General features: G+C 46.3%; 1 protein-coding gene across 3 annotated transcripts in view; it reads right to left on the bottom strand.

The window, feature by feature from the left end:
- NCKAP5L (NCK associated protein 5 like) overlaps positions 1-6869 on the bottom strand; it is an 83680-nt gene extending 76811 nt beyond the window's left edge. For all 3 annotated transcript variants that reach the window (XM_044287129.1, XM_044287133.1, XM_044287132.1), the window contains exon 1: positions 6769-6869. The gene's annotated coding sequence lies outside the window, so the exon portion shown is untranslated. The remainder of the gene's footprint in view (positions 1-6768) is intronic.
- Between the last annotated feature and the right edge of the window lie 10940 nt (positions 6870-17809).

Genomic DNA, 17809 nt, shown 5'->3' with positions numbered 1-17809 from the left:
TGGATGTTAAAATTGGGCTGTAGAGAAGGAGGTAACACGTCTGCAAGTCATTGGTAACACCAGAGTTAATGTTTTCATTGTAGGTGTGGATGTACTGAAGCCTGGTCCAAGCGCAGAAAAATATCGCTAGGAGTTCGCATTGTTGGCCTCAGACCCAAGGCTTGTTCTTCTAACCCTCATTATTGTGGCACATTTTAAAGATCAAAATGTAACTAAACCTTCAATACGTTATTAAAATCTATTCTAATGCGAGGGAAATTATTTTTATCTTTGTTTTAGTTCCTTTGTCGATCACATTTTGCGCACCCTGCTGTGCACTGGGGTACGTATTCCCAAGGCCATACTGAGCACTGTATAGGCCAGAGCTGCTCAAGCCTGGCATAGATGTGTCTGGTCAACTCCCTGGTGAAATGGATGGTATTTTAAGCCTTAGCCGCGCAGGCACTTCAGCGATGAGATATGTACGGCTACTTTCCCTCTGCCAGATCTCAATCCCGGAATTAAACGGATCTGTTTTGATTCTGCACATTAGGATGCGGTTGCGCAAAATCATAATGGAATAAACGAATAGGTCACTAAATACATTGAAAGTCTATGGGTGACGGAGACATTTTTTTTAGGCTCCTAAAAAACGAATCCGTCACCATTGACTTATATTGTTTTTTTTCCTGTATTGAGATCCTCTGCTAGATCTCAATACCGGAAAACAACAACGCAAATGTGAAAATAGCCTTAAAGAGGACCTTTCCTCGGTTTAGCCCTAGTCTAATTATGGTCTTACCTATAGAGCAGCCCCCACTGATGCCACAGCACTTTTTTTTTCCATAGACCCCCCCCCCCCATTTGTCAGCTGTCGACCCCGTTGATTTTGGCGCCTTAGAGAGCTCCTCCCTGGCTAAGAGCGGTGCGCTCTGATTGGATGCACTCACAGCCAGGGATAAGAGAGCCGCCCACAGCGAAACTGCGAGTCTCCGCCTAGTATAACTGAGTCGGCTCATTATAATATAAGACGCCGAAATCAACAGGGCCAACAGCGGACGAACGGGTAGGTCTTTGGGGGGGAAAAAAAATATGCCATGGCATCAGTGGGCGCCGTCCTATAAGATAAGACCATAATTAGACCAGGGCTAAACTGATGAAAGGTCCTCTTTAAGCTCCCACCCTGTGCCCGCTCCGCTAGCCTGCATACCACACTGGCACGGGGCAGAAGCTCACATAGCATGTCTCCAGCATTAAAAGACTGACACATAGGATATGAAAAGGTCAGTACATGAGGTCAAAAGAAAACTATTTTTTCCCTGCTAAAACACCTGACAAAGTCACACGACAATTAGCCCTGAAAGGATTATGGCTTTTGTCCCAGAAAAAGGACGCCGATTTGAGAGCCGATTCAATGGCTTTACACCCATTGTTTTCCCGCAGGTAAATGTATGGTAAATTAAAGGGGATGTCCAGAAGCTGAACATCTAGGTAAACGCTGCATTACGCTATACTGTAACAAAATGACGCTACTGCCCTGTTGACCCCATTGTCTACACAGAGCTGTAATTTAGGAGGTCTGTCGGAGGCACAGCTGATGCTGCTGGACCTGTTCCTGCAATTGGATATTACTGCCATCGTGTTCAGGGATCATTGCACCTTTCCAGGAAACCGGAAAAGTCAGCCGCAAAAAACGGAAATTCTGCGTGCATTCCATATCTGTATGTCTGCAAGTCAGTTCAGCAAAAATAATAGAACATATCCTATTCTTCGACACGTACAGGCATTGTTACAATGGAACTGCAAAAAAAAAAAAAGACGTAACACGAACGTCGTCCATTTTTTTTTTTTGTTGCAGATCAGCGTTTTGTAAACCGCAAAATACATACGGTGGTGTGCACGAACCCTTAAGGCGCTGGTGAGGCATGGAGGAAGAGGGCTCCTGCTTCCTGGGGCAGCATTTTTTACTAAATGTACTATTTTATTTACAAATATTACTATATTTCTTTGAATACAATAACTGCACAAAAGCTGCAAGATGTGACCTAGACTTTACATTTCCGCCTGTGCAAAGAACGCATAACTTATTTAGTCCAATGCATTTCAATACACTGCTCGGCATACTAAACACCATTTATTTAGGGCTCATTGATTCCTCAGGTCCCGGTATATACATTTAAAGGGAACCTGCTGATCTGTCAGCAACATGACATTAGTGCATTGTCAGCCAAACCACTGAGAACAGCAGGTTCTGCAAAACACGGATGAAGTCTGTGCGATTTCTGTGTTGCATCAATTTTTTATTTTTATTTTTCAATGGATCCACGATTGGGATTTTGTGGCCAAATATAGGACATGTTCTGTCTTTTTACGGAACAGACATATGGATGTGGAAAGCACAAGGATGATCAGCGTGCTTTCCACATCTGTTTGTCCATTACGCAGAAGACAGAGCATGTCCTATTTCTTGGCCACAAAATGCCAACCATGGACCCATTGACATCAACTGGTCCTCAAAAAAAATTAATAAAAAAAATCATGTATTTTGAGGACCGGAAAATACATACGTCGTGTGCATGTGGCCTAATGGGTATGGGAAGCTCACGAATCGCCCCCAACAATTGAAGTCAGGTGAGAGAAGGATCAGGCAAAGTGAACATTTTCCTGCTCTCCCTACTGAATACACATACCGTACACTGTCCCCAAACCCAACGTATGTGTGTATGGTAGAGTTGGAAGAGATAGCCGTCGGCCAAGTGAACATGTATGGCCGCCTATAGGGCAGACTGTTTTATGGGCAACGTATGATTTATTCATATAAAGAAAACCTGGGATTTTTTTCTTTAAATTAATACCTTTAGTTATTCCTGTTGTTCTCCGGATACCAGTGCACCTTTTGTTTTTTGTAACTGGCCCTCTCGCTACAGCACCCACTCCATTTTGGCGCCCAATATGTAAACCTGCAGTAAAGATTCCTCGGGGGCGTCACCTTCTCCCTTGCTGTGATCCTGTCCAAACCTCTTCACAGCAATGCAGAAGTGCTCACACACAGTGCTCATTGGAAAGTGAGGGAGAAGGCAACGCTCCTCCTCCCTGTACCTTTACTGCAGATTTACGCATTGCACGTCAAAGCAGGAGAACAGAAGGGTCAATTGAAATAAAAAAAAGAAAACACTCCACCCACCGGACTCCTATCAGTGAGCGACAGCTATCCCGACAGGCACACTCCACCCACCAGACTCCTAATGCTGTCCGGGCATGCTGGGAGTTGTAGTTTTGCAACAGCTGGAGGCACACTGGTTGGGAAACACTGCTCTAGAACATGCTGCCTGCTCACTGCACTGCATTTTATGGTGACAGGTCCCCTTTAAAAGGATTTTCCAGGATTTATCTATTCTCAGAATAGGTCATCAGTATGAGATTGGAGGGGATCCGACTCCTGGCATCACTGCGGCAGCTTACCAAGCACAGCGCCGTACGTTGCATAGTGGTTGTGCTTGGCACTGCAGCCCAAGCTCATTCACTTGAATGGGGCTGAGCAGCTCCTAGGTCATGTGACTGATGAAGGCAGGGGCGTAGCTAAAAGCTCATGGGCCCTGGTGCAAGAGTTCAGCTTGGGCCCCCGTCCCTCAGTGCTTGTTGGAAAGGGGCAGGAGAGCACGTAAGAAGGAAGAATGGTCTTTTTATTCTCATGGATAGTCTGATCTGTCGCAAGTTGTTCAGCTGTTTGCTCATCGTGGTACATCTCTTGGCTGTGTTGTATGAATAAGGCGGACGCTGTTTGTCTAAAAGGGCACATCCATATATAACATACACGGCCTCTAGACACAACTTCCTTGATGTTTCCATGAAATTTAAATTAGCGTGTCTCAAACATCGTCATGGTCGATGCGTGATTCTTCCCTCCCTTCAGTTTCATCCCTCCCAGTAAGGTCATCTGGTCCAATCATTTTATTATTATGACCGTCAGTGGGCATCCTCCCCTGACCGTCATTTGACACCTGGGTTTGTCCTACAGATATATCATGGTGGTCCAAACATGGTCCTCCCTCTGTTAGACATCCATGATTTACGATATTATTTATTATTATCAATGCGCCCCCTGATGATCCCACACAGTGGGTGAAACGCGTTGAGGTTTTAAGCACAGACACGTCTGTGCCTTCACTAGGTATCCTCTTAGGTGTCAATTTTTTTTTTTTTTTGTTGTGTTTTGTTCCGTAGTCATTTGCATCGTGTACCTTTTGGTATCCCTACCGATAGGGTAGTATACACTGTGCATTTAGGGTAATCCTGTCCGGTCCATGCCCAACCGAGTCCACCCATACGGCCCTTGCCGGCCCGCCTACCATAGGGTGTACTAGGAGTTGTTAGTGAGGTTCGAGGACGGGGGGTCTCCACCATCAGGAGTCGCCCCTGGGCACAGGGCCTAGATGTAGTATCATTACCAGGGTCACTTCACCTCCTCTTCTCAAGATATGGGTGGACTTCTTGTACATGGACCTGATAGGACTTATTAGTGCGTTCTATGAATTAATAAAGATTATTTACTATTAAGGGTTACTCTTTAGCTGGACCTGCAGGAGAGCACGTAACCTTCCTGCTGCCTGAGGCAAACATTGAGGGCACCCCCTCATGCCAAATTCTTGACCTAACCCCTTCCCTCCAGCCAGAGGTGTAAATTGACCAGTATGCACTTTCTATAATGCCAGTGTCTTATGTGGCACAAGGGTCTTTGGGCCCCTCAGGCTCCTGGGCCCAGTAGCGACTGCTACCTCTGCACCCCCTATAGCTACGCCCCTGGATGAAGGTGATGTCACTGGCCTAGGAAGAGGCTGCAGCGGCCTCTTCAATCAGCGGGGAAGATGCAGGAGTCAGACCCCCACCAACCCCATATGGAGGACTTCTCCTGAGGACAGGTCATCAATATATAAATCCCGGAGAACCCCTTTAATAACATCCGTGCTGCAAGTTGGCAAATTCCTCCAATACGTGGGTCAATTCCATTCCACAAAACATGCAGAGAATGTACTGTTTCCATTTGGCCAAATGAAATTCCAGGCGGGTCGGAGAGTAAAGGAGCTTTACATGATCCCCCAGCTGTTCTCCGGCTCCACCGGCCAACAAGGCGGCCCTGTTACAGCGACAACATCTGCTTTAGGGGGAACTTTCATTCTTGTGAAACTTAAACCATTTATTGTGCAACTTCCCTACATCTGTCACAAGGGCTCGGTAGCCAAAAGGCTGACCTCCGGCGGTGGAGGAGATGCAGATTACACAAATAGCTGGAGAATTCCTACATCATATGACACCGCGCAGTATACCGCAGCACAGCGCCGTCAGTCCCCAGCACCCAAACACTGCCCAGGCCCCTCAGGACCAGGAGGTGCCCTCTTCCGGGGCCGTAGACCCCAAGGCCGCCCATGCTTGTGCTCATCTTACACCAGTTGTGACCACCAACCTGGCTGCTATTACAGTTACTGTAGAGGTGGTCAGACACCTAGTGTTCTGAATGGAAAAGATGCCTACATATTACAGAATACAGAGAGAGGACTGGCGCAAGCCCCGGGTGATCGCTGCTCAGAAGGGTTGGTACCAAATGTCCTCCCTAAACAGCATTAACGACCAGTAATGAAGGTGGTGCACGTAATAAAGCAGGTCTGTCACCCAGAAAAGATGGGTTACAACCGCTACAGAGAGAGAGAGAGAGAGAGAGAGAGAGAGAGAGAGAGAGATATGTAGAGAGAGAGAGAGAGAGATATGTAGAGAGAGAGAGAGAGAGAGAGAGAAAGAGAGAGAGAGAGAGATATGTAGAGAGAGAGAGAGAGAGATATGGAGAGAGAGAGAGAGATATGTAGAGAGAGAGAGAGAGAGATATGTAGAGAGAGAGAGAGGAGAGATATGTAGAGAGAGAGAGATATGTAGAGAGAGAGAGATATGTAGAGAGAGAGAGAGAGAGAGAGATATGTAGAGAGAGAGAGATATGTAGAGAGAGAGAGATATGTAGAGAGAGAGAGATATGTAGAGAGAGAGAGAGAGATATGTAGAGAGAGAGAGAGAGAGAGAGATATATAGAGAGAGAGAGAGAGATATAGAGAGAGAGATATAGAGAGAGAGAGAGAGAGAGAGAGAGATAGAGAGAGAGAGAGAGAGAGAGAGAGAGAGAGAGAGAGAGAGAGAGAAAGAGAGCGAGAGAAAGAGAGCGAGAGAAAGAGAGCGAGAGAAAGAGAGCGAGAGAAAGAGAGCGAGAGAAAGAGAGCGAGAGAAAGAGAGCGAGAGAAAGAGAGCGAGAGATAGATATAGATATATAGAGAGCGAGAGAGAAAGAGATATAGATATGTAGAGAGAGAGAGAGAGAAAAAAAAAAGAGAGATTATAGAGAGAGAGAGAGAGAGAGAGAGAGAGATTAGATGGAGATAGATATAGAGAGAGCTATTGATCCATCACTATATCCCGGTGGGGAGAAGCCGCAGCTATCATGCGCTGTGCACACCAGATGGTCCGCGGCTCCTGAGCTCAGCTGTGCAGGATCACGGACTAGCAGGCCGGCCATGTTCCGTGCAGGACCGGGCGCGGATATATACCGGCCTAGTTACCTGCGCAGGGAGCCTATAGCGGTCAGTACACAATGGGCAGGACGCAGTGTCCATCTCCCGATAACCCCTCCCCCTCCACATCCTCTGCCCGCGTCTGGCATTGTGTCTGTGACCCCCCTTACCGCAGCTCTCACCCGCCTCCCGTAACCCGCCGGGCGGCCTCTCCCGCCGCTCGGCCCCGCACACCTCTCACCTCCGTCCCCGCCGCCCGCTCTCGCTGCAGTTTGGAATCCCCTCCAGGTCCCCGAAGCTCGGAGCAGCCGCGGCCCGTGACGTCACGGGTTTAAAGCTCTGGCCCCGGCCCCTTGTGTGCAGCCAATGAGAGGCGGCCCCGGCCCGCGCTCCCCAGATGTTTCCCATCCTGGCGGGGGGAGGGGGCGCTCCCACACACAAAGTTCTGGCGCGGGGACACACATGTATTGTCACCGCACAGGTAACTTCCGCGGAGTGATAATGGGGGAGGTGTGTGCAGACTGGGGGTATAGCACCAGTGCTTTATACATACCCCCATCTCACCCCAACCAGTCCTCCAGCTCTCAGCATGTTACATGTACCTGGGGGTGCACACCATGTCCACAGGGGGCTTCTAATAGGCAGCCCAGTGGGTGATCATAGCCTGGGGGGCACTTAGCTACTACCTCTAAATCTGCACTTGTATTCTGTTTTGGCGCAGATAGGAACAAAATACCGGAATTGCCATATCTGACATATGCCAGACACCGCCAGGGTCCAACCGATCCCATTCACCATAATGGGGTCCGCCGGGGTCCACGTGTCTCATCAGTGTTCTCTAATACTGTCTTCTACAGCAGCCTCATACGACAGGTCCATCACAGTCTGACATGTTCTTGTACATGTGACCACAGAGGCCAGTGAGTGACGGCAGTAGTCTTGTGATCAAGAATGGGTCCCTGTCACTTCATATCTGGTGGGAACTTTCGGGAGCTGCAGCCGCTGGAACAGAGGGAGTTTTAAAAGGGGTCCTCGTCCGTCAGCGGAGGGCCCAGCGTTCCACACACCCGGCTTGATGAATCACGGCCTTTGTGTTTTACAGCTTCTAGTTTCTTTCTCCGTGAAATACATCAGTAGCCCTTATCTCTAGTTCCCTGACAGCTCATAAACACTCACTTAAAAGGATTTTCCAAGACTTTAAAAGGGGTTGTTCGGGTTCAGAGCATATCCCCATTTTCACCCAGGCAGCCCCCTGACAAGAGCATTGGAGCAGTTCATGCTCTCCTTTGCCCCGTGCTGAATCGCGCAGGAAAAGGCATTTTCAGGAGTTCCGATGACTAACCGGGCTCCTTTTATGGCTGCTAGGCGGAGGCTTCCTCCCAGCAGTGAGCCCGGTGACGTCACCGGTATTGAAGGGCAGGCTTTAGCGCTGCCCTAGCCTGTAAAACAGCTAGGGCAGCGCTAAAGCCCACCCATCAGAGCCGGTGACGTCAGCAAACACACTGCCGGGCAGAAGCTTCTGCCCGGCAGTGTGTTATTGTCAACAAAAGAGTCCTTGTCCTGCGCAATCCAGCTCAAGGCAAGGGAGCGCATTGGAGCATGAAATACTCCGATGCTAACATCAGGGGGGCTGCCGGGGTGAAAATATGGGTATGTCTGGGTTCAGCTCTGAACCCGGACAACCCCTTTAATACTGATGACCAATCCTCAGGATAGGTCATCAGTATCTGTTCGGTGAGGGTCCGACATCCGATCAGCTGTTTGAGAAGGCATCGGAGCTCCTGTGAGTGCCATAGCCTACTCACAGCTCACCAAGCACAGTGCCGCCCATTGTATAGCGGCTCTGCTTGTTATCGTTCTCAGCCCCATTCACTTCTATGGGGCTGAGCAGCACCTAGGCCACATGACCGACGAACGTGTAGTCGCTGGCCTAGGAAAAGCTGAGAGAAAGCCGCAATGCTACTGTGAGCACCAGTGACTTCTCAAACAGCTGATCGGTGGGAGTCCTGGGTGTCAGACGCCCACCATTCAGATACTGATGACCCATCAGTATTAATATCTCAGAAAACCCCTTTAACCCGTTAAAGGGGTTGTCCGGGTTCAGAGCTGAACCCGGACATCCCTCCATTTTCACCCAGGCAGCCCCCCTGACATGAGCATCGGAGCAGTTCATGCTCCGATGCTCTCCTTTGCCCTGTGCTAAACCGTGCAGGGAAAAGGCATTTTTAGTAGTTCCGGTGACGTACCGGGCTCTCCATGGGGCTGACAGGAACCCCGGTGACGGTAAAACGGCTAGGGCAGAGCTAAAGCCCGCCCCTCAGAGCCGGTGACGTCACCGAACACACTGCCGGGCGGAAGTTACCACCCGGCAGTGTGTTATTGAAAACAAAAGAGCCCGTGCCCTGCGCGATTTAGCGTGAGATGCTCCGATGCTAGGCTCAGGGATGCTGCCGGAGTGAAAATAAAGGTATGTCCGGGTTCAGCTCTGAACCCGGACAACCCCTTTAAGGACCGGGCTCATTTTCACCTTCAGGACCAGGCCATTTTTTTGCAAATCTGACCAGTGTCACTTTATGTGGTGATAACTTTAAAACGCTTTGACTTATCCAGGCCATTCTGAGATAGTTTTTTCGTCACATATTGTACTTCATGACACTGGTAAAATGAAGTAAAGAAAATAAATTTTTATTTATAAAAAAATACCAAATTTGCCAAAAATTTGGACAAATTTGCAAATTTCCAAGTTTCAATTTCTCTACTTCCATAATACATATTAACCACCTCCGGACCGCCTAACGCACATGTGCGTTCCGGAGGTGGCAGCGCTGCGCACAGTCACGCATATACGCGTCATCTCGCGAGACGCGAGATGACGCGAATATGCGCGCGCGCATGCGCAGTTCGCGCCGGCATTTCGCACAGCAGTATTTCGTGAGCAACCTGCCAGCCAATGATCGTGGCTGGCAGGTTGCTGATTTTTAAAAAATCCAATCAAAGTGCCAGATAGCAGATCATATTAGTAAATATGATCTGTTATATGGCTGTCTGCTCCTCTGCTGGTTCTTTTCGTCGGTTGGATCCAGCAGAGGAGCAGGCTTCACAGTGAGTACACCAAACACTACACTATAGCCCCTGATCACCCCCCTGAACCCCAATTAACCCTTTGATCACCCCTTTGATCACCCCTGTCAATCACAAGTGAAAAGAAAAAGTGATCAGTGCAAACTGTCACTTTTTTTTTTCACTGTTATTGACCGTTAGGTTTTAGGTATAGTTTAGGTCCCTTGGTTAGGTAGTTAGCGATCAGTTAGCGCCCAGCCCACCGCACCGCAGTCCGTTATTCGCTGATTAGCGTATCGCTAATCAGCATTTGTACTTTTATAGTATCTGGAAGTGATCAAAACTGATCACGGTCAGATCTATAATTGTATTAGTGTCACTTTAGTTCGCCCTCCACCCAAAACGCAGTGTTTGCCCGATCAGGCCTGATCGGTCGCCCACACGTGCGTTCGCCCACACCCGCCCCACCGCAGTGACAAAAATAAATTTTTTTTTGATCACTGCACATTCACTTTACACGCACTGCGGCGATAAAAAAATCAGTTTTGATATTTTTTATCAACCGCAGCGGCCTCCGGTACTTCGCTAGCCTCCCCTTTGTAAGACAGGCTTGCTTTTTTTTTCTTGGGTAGTCTCAGGGAATACCCCTAAATTTAGTTGCCCACATGTCTAACAGGGGGTATTCCTCTGAAGAGGCCTACAGGCTTCTGACCCAGTCGGATGAGGAGTGGGAACCCTCATCTGATGAATCCAGCGGGTCAGAATACGAACCTGTAGAAAGCAGTGGCTCTCTGACCCAAAGTTCGGACGAGGAGGCTGAGGTCCCTGATAGCACCAGGCGTACCCGGCCCCGTGTTGCTACACCACAGGTTGCGCAGGATCCGCTTCAAGAGCAGCAGAGTGGGGCTGGTGCTGTCGGATTACGTGGTGAGGCATACACCAGCAGCCCAGCCCTCCCTGGACCTAGTACCAGCACTGCCGTACAACCTGGTGAAGTAGCGAGCACCAGAAGGGCAGTTGAAGCTGGTACGGTGGCACGTGCAGTAGTGACCCCGTCGCAGCCACCGCAAAGACGTGCCCGTAGAGCCCCTAGAATCCCAGAGGTGCTGGCAAACACTGATTGGCAGTCCCCAACTTCAGCCGCACCTGTAGTTTTCCCTTTCACTGCCCAGTCTGGCGTTCGGGTTGAGACAGCTCAGATCGGTTCGGCCCTGGGATTTTTTGAGCTGTTCTTGACTGCGGAGCTTTTAGACATAGTTGTGGCCGAAACAAACAGGTATGCCACACAATTTATCACCGCTAACCCGGGAAGCTTTTATGCCCAGCCTTTCCGGTGGAAACCAGTCCAAGTTTCCGAACTTAAAACTTTTCTGGGCCTCCTCCTCAACATGGGCCTGACAAAAAAGCATGAATTGCGGTCATATTGGTCCACGAACCCGATTCATCACATGCCCATGTTCTCTGCTGCCATGTCCAGGGCACGTTTTGAGGCCATCCTGCGGTTCCTGCACTTTAGTGACAACACCGCCTCCCGTCCCAGGGGCCACCCTGCTTTTGACCGGCTCCACAAAATTCGGCCCCTCATAGACCATTTCAACCAGAAATTTGCAGATATTTATACCCCAGAGCAAAACATCTGCATAGACGAGTCCCTGATACATTTTACCGGGCGCCTTGGCTTCAAACAATACATCCCAAGCAAGCGCGCCCGGTATGGGGTCAAATTGTATAAGCTCTGTGAAAGGGCCACAGGCTATACCCACAAATTTCGGGTCTATGAGGGAAAAGATCAGACCCTGGAGCCGGTCGGTTGCCCTGACTACCTGGGGAGCAGTGGGAAGACAGTTTGGGACTTGGTGTCACCCTTATTCGGCAAGGGGTACCATCTTTATGTGGACAATTTTTACACAAGTGTGGCCCTCTTTAGGCATTTGTTTCTAGAACGGATTGGCGCCTGTGGTACCGCGCGAACTAGTCGCGCGGGCTTCCCCCAACGGCTCGTTACCACCCGTCTTGCAAGGGGGCAGAGGGCCGCACTGTGTAACGAAGAACTGCTCGCGGTGAAATGGAGAGACAAGCGTGACGTTTACATGCTCTCCTCCATTCACGCAGACACGACAATACAAATTGAGCGAGCAACCCGTGTCATTGAAAAGCCCCTCTCAGTCCACGACTATAACCTCCACATGGGAGGGGTCGACTTCAATGACCAGATGTTGTCTCCGTATTTAGTTTCCCGACGCACCAGACGCTGGTATAAGAAGGTGTCTGTATATTTAATTCAATTGGCTCTGTACAATAGTTTTGTTCTCTACAGTAAGGCTGGGAGAACTGGATCCTTCCTCAAATTTCAGGAAGAGATCATCGAGAACCTCCTGTATCCAGGAGGTTCCGTGGCCCCAACCACCAGTGTAGTTAGCCGTCTACACGAGCGACATTTCCCCAATGTCGTTCCTGGTACCTCAACCCAACAGTCACCCCGAAAAAGATGTCGTGTCTGTAGCAGGAGTGGAATAAGGCGTGACACCCGCTATTTCTGTCCTGACTGTCCGGACCACCCTGCCCTATGCTTTGGAGAGTGTTTCCGGAAGTACCACTCACAGGTACACTATTAGCATAGGGATCATCTCACCAGGACAGGCACACAGGGCTATTAGGGCCCATTCACTCACTGCTGCTGCAAACGTCTCCTTTCACATGGGACAAAGTGCATAACGCACTTCGCCACATCTTTGGGCGATTTGCGCTTTGCACATTGACCCATGGGGAAGGAGAGGTTTGTTCTATAAAGGTAAAAAAACAAAAAAAAAAAAAAACACACCAGTAAGCAAACACGTTAATGTTCAGTTAAAAAAGTTAAAGTTTATATGTTCTGTTGCAAAGTTAATAAAATTATTGCGTTGCGGCCTTTTTTTTTTTTTTTTTTTTTTTCTTTTTTTACCTTCCAGGTGGACCAACCGATCTACTAGCTGCAGCACCGATGTGCATTCTGACAGAAGCATTGCGCTGCTGTCAGATTACACGCAAGTCGGTGTATGCGGCGCTGCAAGACGGGATTTTCTCCTCTGCAGTGACAGATACGTTTGCCGAGGCATACGAGCTGAGGAGGAGGCGGCGTTCCTATGCTTTGGCAAGCACTTTGTATATATATATATATAAAAAAAAAATCCCGGCAATGATTTATTCATCCACATCGATTGATGTGAATGGAGAAATCTGGTTTGCCAGGGCATACGAGCTAAGTGGGTATGGATGTAGGGCGGAGCTCCTATGTCCTGGCAGACGCCTTTCCCCTCCATTTTTTTTTTTTGGCAGAGATTTTTTCATCCACATTGATCGATGCGAATGAAGAAATCTGTGCCGTTCATTTTTTTCTTTCAGCCCAGAGGCTGAACGGAAAAAAAAATCTCATTACCTGTATGCTCAATATAAGGAGAATAGCAGAAACTCCTAATGCTGGCCATACATGTAATGATTGCGGAGACCCTCAAATGCCAGGGCAGTACAAACACCCCACAACTGACCCCATTTTGGAAAGAAGACACCCCAAGGTATTTGCTGAGGGGCATATTGAGTCCACGAAAGATTTAAATTTTTGTCCTAAGTTAGCGGAAAGTGAGACTTTGTGAGAAAAAAAAATAATAATCAATTTCCGCTAACTTATGCAAAAAAAAAAAAATTCTATGAACTTGCCAGGCCCCTCATTGGATACCTTGGGGTGTCTTCTTTCCAAAGTGGGGTCACATGTGGGGTATTTATACTGCCCTGGCTTTTTAGGGGCCCTAAAGCGTGAGAAGAAGTCTGGGATCCAAATGTCTAAAAATGCCCTCCTAAAAGGAATTTGGGCACCTTTGCGCATCTAGGCTGCAAAAAAGTGTCACACATCTGGTATCGCCGTACTCAGGAGAAGTTGGGGAATGTGTTTCGGGGTGTCATTTTACATATACCCATGCTGGGTGAGAAAAATATCTTGGTCAAATGCCAACTTTGTATAAAAAAATGGGAAAAGTTGTCTTTTGCCAAGATATTTCTCTCACCCAGCATGGGTATATGTAAAATGACACCCCAAAACACATTCCCCAACTTCTCCTGAGTACGGCGATACCAGATGTGTGACACTTATTTGATGCCAAGGTGGGCAAAGGGGCACATATTCCAAAGTGCACCTTTCGGATTTCACCGGTCATTTTTTACAGATTTTGATTGCAAAGTACTTCTCACACATATGGTCCCCTAAATTGCCAGGGCAGTATAACTACGCCACAAGTGACCCCATTTTGGAAAGAAGACACCCCAAGGTATTCCGTGAGGGGCATGGCGAGTTCCTAGAATTTTTTATTTTTTGTCGCAAGTTAGTGGAATATGAGACTTTGTAAGAAAAAATAAAAAAAATTAATCATCATAATTTTCCGCTAACTTGTGAGAAAAATAAAAAGTTCTATGAACTCACTATGCCCATCAGCGAATACCTTAGGGTGTCTACTTTCCGAAATGGGGTCATTTGTGGGGTTTTCTACTGTCTGGGCATTGTAGAACCTCAGGAAACATGACAGGTGCTCAGAAAGTCAGAGCTGTTTCAAAAAGCGGAAATTCACATTTTTGTACCATAGTTTGTAAATGCTATAACTTTTACCCAAACCATTTTTTTTTTCCCAAACATTTTTTTTTATCAAAGACATGTAGAACAATAAATTTGGCGAAAAATTTATATATGGATGTCGTTTTTTTTGCAAAATTTTACAGCTGAAAGTGAAAAATGTCATTTTTTTGCAAAAAAATCGTTACATTTTGATTAATAACAAAAAAAGTAAAAATGCCAGCAGCAATGAAATACCACCAAATGAAATCTCTATTAGTGAGAAGAAAAGGAGGTAAAATTCATTTGTATGGTAAGTTGCATGACCGAGCGATAAACGGTGAAAGTAGTGTAGTGCCGAAGTGTAAAAAGTGCTCTGGTCATGAAGGGGGTTTCACCTAGCGGGGCTGAAGTGGTTAATACCTGCAAAAATAGTTATTACTTTACATTCCCCATATGTTTACTTCATGTTAGGATCATTTTGGGAATGACATTTTTTTGGGGGGGACGTTACAAGGCTTAGAAGTTTAGAAGTAAATCTTGAAATTTCTCCAAAATTTTTAAAAAACAACTTTTTAAGGACCAGTTCAGGTCTGAAGTCACTTTGTGAGGCTTACATAATAGAAACCACCCAAAAATGACCCCATTCTAGAAACTACACCTCTCAAGGTATTCAAAAATTTTACAGATGTCGTTAACCCTTTAAGTGTTCCATAAGAATTCATGGAAAATAGAGATACAATTTCAAAATTTCACTTTTTTGGCAGATTTTCCATTTTAATGTTTTCTTTCTAGTTACAAAGCAAGGGTTAACAGACAAACAAAACTCAATATTTATGGCCCTGATTCTGTAGTTTACAGAAACACCCCATATGTGGTCGTTAACTGCTGTACAGGCACACGGCAGGGCGCAGAAGGAAAGGAATGCCATACGGTTTTGGAAGGCAGATTTTGCTAGACAGTTTTTTTTTTACACCATGTCCCATTTGAAGCCCCCCTGATGCACCCCTAGAGTAGAAACTCCATAAAAGTGACCCCATCTAAGAAACTACACCCCTTAAGGTATTCAAAGCAGATTTTACAAACGTCGTTAACCCTTTAGGTGTTCCACAAAAATTAATGGGAAATAGAGATACAATTTCAAAATTTCACTTTTTTGGCAGATTTTCCATTTTAATATTTTTTTCCCAATTACAAAGCAAGGGTTAAAAGGCAAACAAAACTCATTATTTATGGCCCTGATTCTGTAGTTTAGAGAAACACACCATATGTGGTCGTAAACTGCTGTACGGGCACACGGCAGGGAGCTGAAGTAAAGGAATGCCATGCGGTTTTTGGAAGGCAGATTTTGCTAGACAGTTTTTTTTACACCATGTCCCATTTGAAGCCCCCCTGATGCACCCCTAGAGTAGAAACTCCAAAAAAGTGACCCCATTTTAGAAACTGAGGGATAGGGTGGAAGTTTTGTTGGTACTAGTTTAGGGTACTCATGATTTTTGGTTGCTCTATATTACAGTTTTTGTGAGGCAAGGTAACAAGAAATAGCTGTTTTGGCACTTTTTTTTGTTATTTACAACATTCATCTGAAAGGCTAGATCATGTGGTATTTTTATAGAGCAGGTTGTCACGGACGCGGTGATACATTATATGTATACTTTTACACAATGATTTAATTTTTGAAACAAAAAATATCATGTTTTAGTGTCTCCATAGTCTGAGAGCCATAGTTTTTTCAGTTTTTTGGCGATTGTCTTAGGTAGAGTCTCATTTTTTGCGGGATGAAATGACGGTTTGATTGACACTATTTTGGGGTGCATATGACTTTTTGATCGCTTGCTATTACACTTTTTGTGATGTAAGATGACAAAAAATGGCTTTTTTTACACCGTTTTCATTTTTGTTTTTTTACGGTGTTCATCTGAGGGGTTAGGTCATGTGATATTTTTATAGAGCCGGTCGATAGGGACGCGGCGATACCTAATGTACACTTTTTTTTATTTATGTAAGTTTTACATAATGATTTCATTTTTGAAACAAAAAAAATGTTTTCATAGTCTAAGAGCCATAGCTTTTTCAGTTTTTGGGCGATTATCTTGGGTAGGGTATGATTTTTGCGGGATGAGATGACGGTTTGATTGGCACTATTATGGGGTGCATATGACTTTTTGATCGCTTGCTATTACACTTTTTGTGATGTAAGGTGACAAAAAATGGTTTATTTAGCACAGTTTTTATTTTTTACGGTGTTCACCTAAGGGGTTAGGTCATGTGATATTTTTATAGAGCCGGTTGATCCGGAAGGGCCATACCTAATATGTATACTTTTTTTTATTTATGTAAGTTTTACACAATAACAGCTTTTTTAAAACAAAAAAAAATTTGGTTTTAGTGTCTCCATATTCTGAGCCATAGTTTTTTTTAATTTTTTGGGCTCAGGTAGTGGCACATTTTTTGCGGGATGAGGTGACGGTTAGATTGATACTATTTTGGTGGGCATACGCCTTTTTGATCGCTTGCTGTTGTACTTTTTGTGATGTAAGGTGACAAAAAAATTGTTTATTTAGCACATTTTTTTTTTTTGTTTATCTGAGGGGTTAGGTCATGTGATATGTTTATATAGCTGGTCGATACGGACGCGATGATACCTAATATGTTTGTATGTCTTTTCCCTATTTTTTACAATTCTTTTTTACTTTATTTTTGGAAAAGGACACTAATTTTTTTGGTAAAACTTTAATTTTATAAACTTTTTCTTTTTTCACTTTATTATTTGTTCCACTCTGGGACTTCAACATTACAGGGTTTGATCCCTGTTTCAATGCAGCACGATACATCTGTATTGTGCTGTATTGAACTGTTAGTGTCTTACACTGTAAGATGCTAACAGTTGCCTAGGAGACCCAGCCTGGGGGCTGGGCCTCTTAGGCCTCCGTACATGCTTGGCTTGGGGCTGCCATGGCAACCGATCGATGAGGTGAGGGAGCGCAAACCTCCCATATGCTGCGGTCAGCGCTGACCGCGGCATATGAGGGGTTAATCCACCGGCATCGGCGTTATCGCCAATGCTGGTGGATGCAGCAGGGATCCGGCTGTCAGTAACAGCCGGATCTCTGCTGCTGATCGCGGCACCGCACGCGTGGGGGAGGAACGACTGCAGGACGAGAACGCTCGTCCTCTAGCGCTATGTGCCGGCGATTTAGGACGAGCATTCTCGTCCTGGGTAGTTAAGGGGTTAAGCTAAACTGAAACAGGTTGTCCTACAAAAAAATATTCTACAGTTTTCAAACCAGCACCTGGATCTGAATACTTTTGTAACTGCATGTAATTAAAAATTTTGCATAGCCACTGAGTTATTCAATAAAATGTATCTGTGTAGCGCCACCTGCTGTTTGTTTTGTTCTTATTTCTTTGACCTGCTCACTGAGAAGGTCGCACATGCCCAGTTTCATCCTTCAACTGCCTCCTGAGCTGTGATAGGGAGAGCATGGACACGCCTCCTGAGCTGTGATAGGGAGCTCACAGACACGCCTCCTGAGCTGTGATAGGGAGAGCATGGATACGCCTCCTGAGCTGTGATAGGTAGATCACAGACACGCCTCCTGAGCTTCAGCAGAAAAGACACTCCTCTTGAGCTGCTAGCTTGATA

Source organism: Bufo gargarizans, chromosome 3 (genome assembly GCF_014858855.1).
Source record: "Bufo gargarizans isolate SCDJY-AF-19 chromosome 3, ASM1485885v1, whole genome shotgun sequence".
Classification (NCBI taxonomy): Eukaryota; Metazoa; Chordata; class Amphibia; order Anura; family Bufonidae; genus Bufo; species Bufo gargarizans.
Note: the sequence above shows the minus strand (reverse complement) of the source record. Positions and strands in the feature narration are given on the sequence as shown.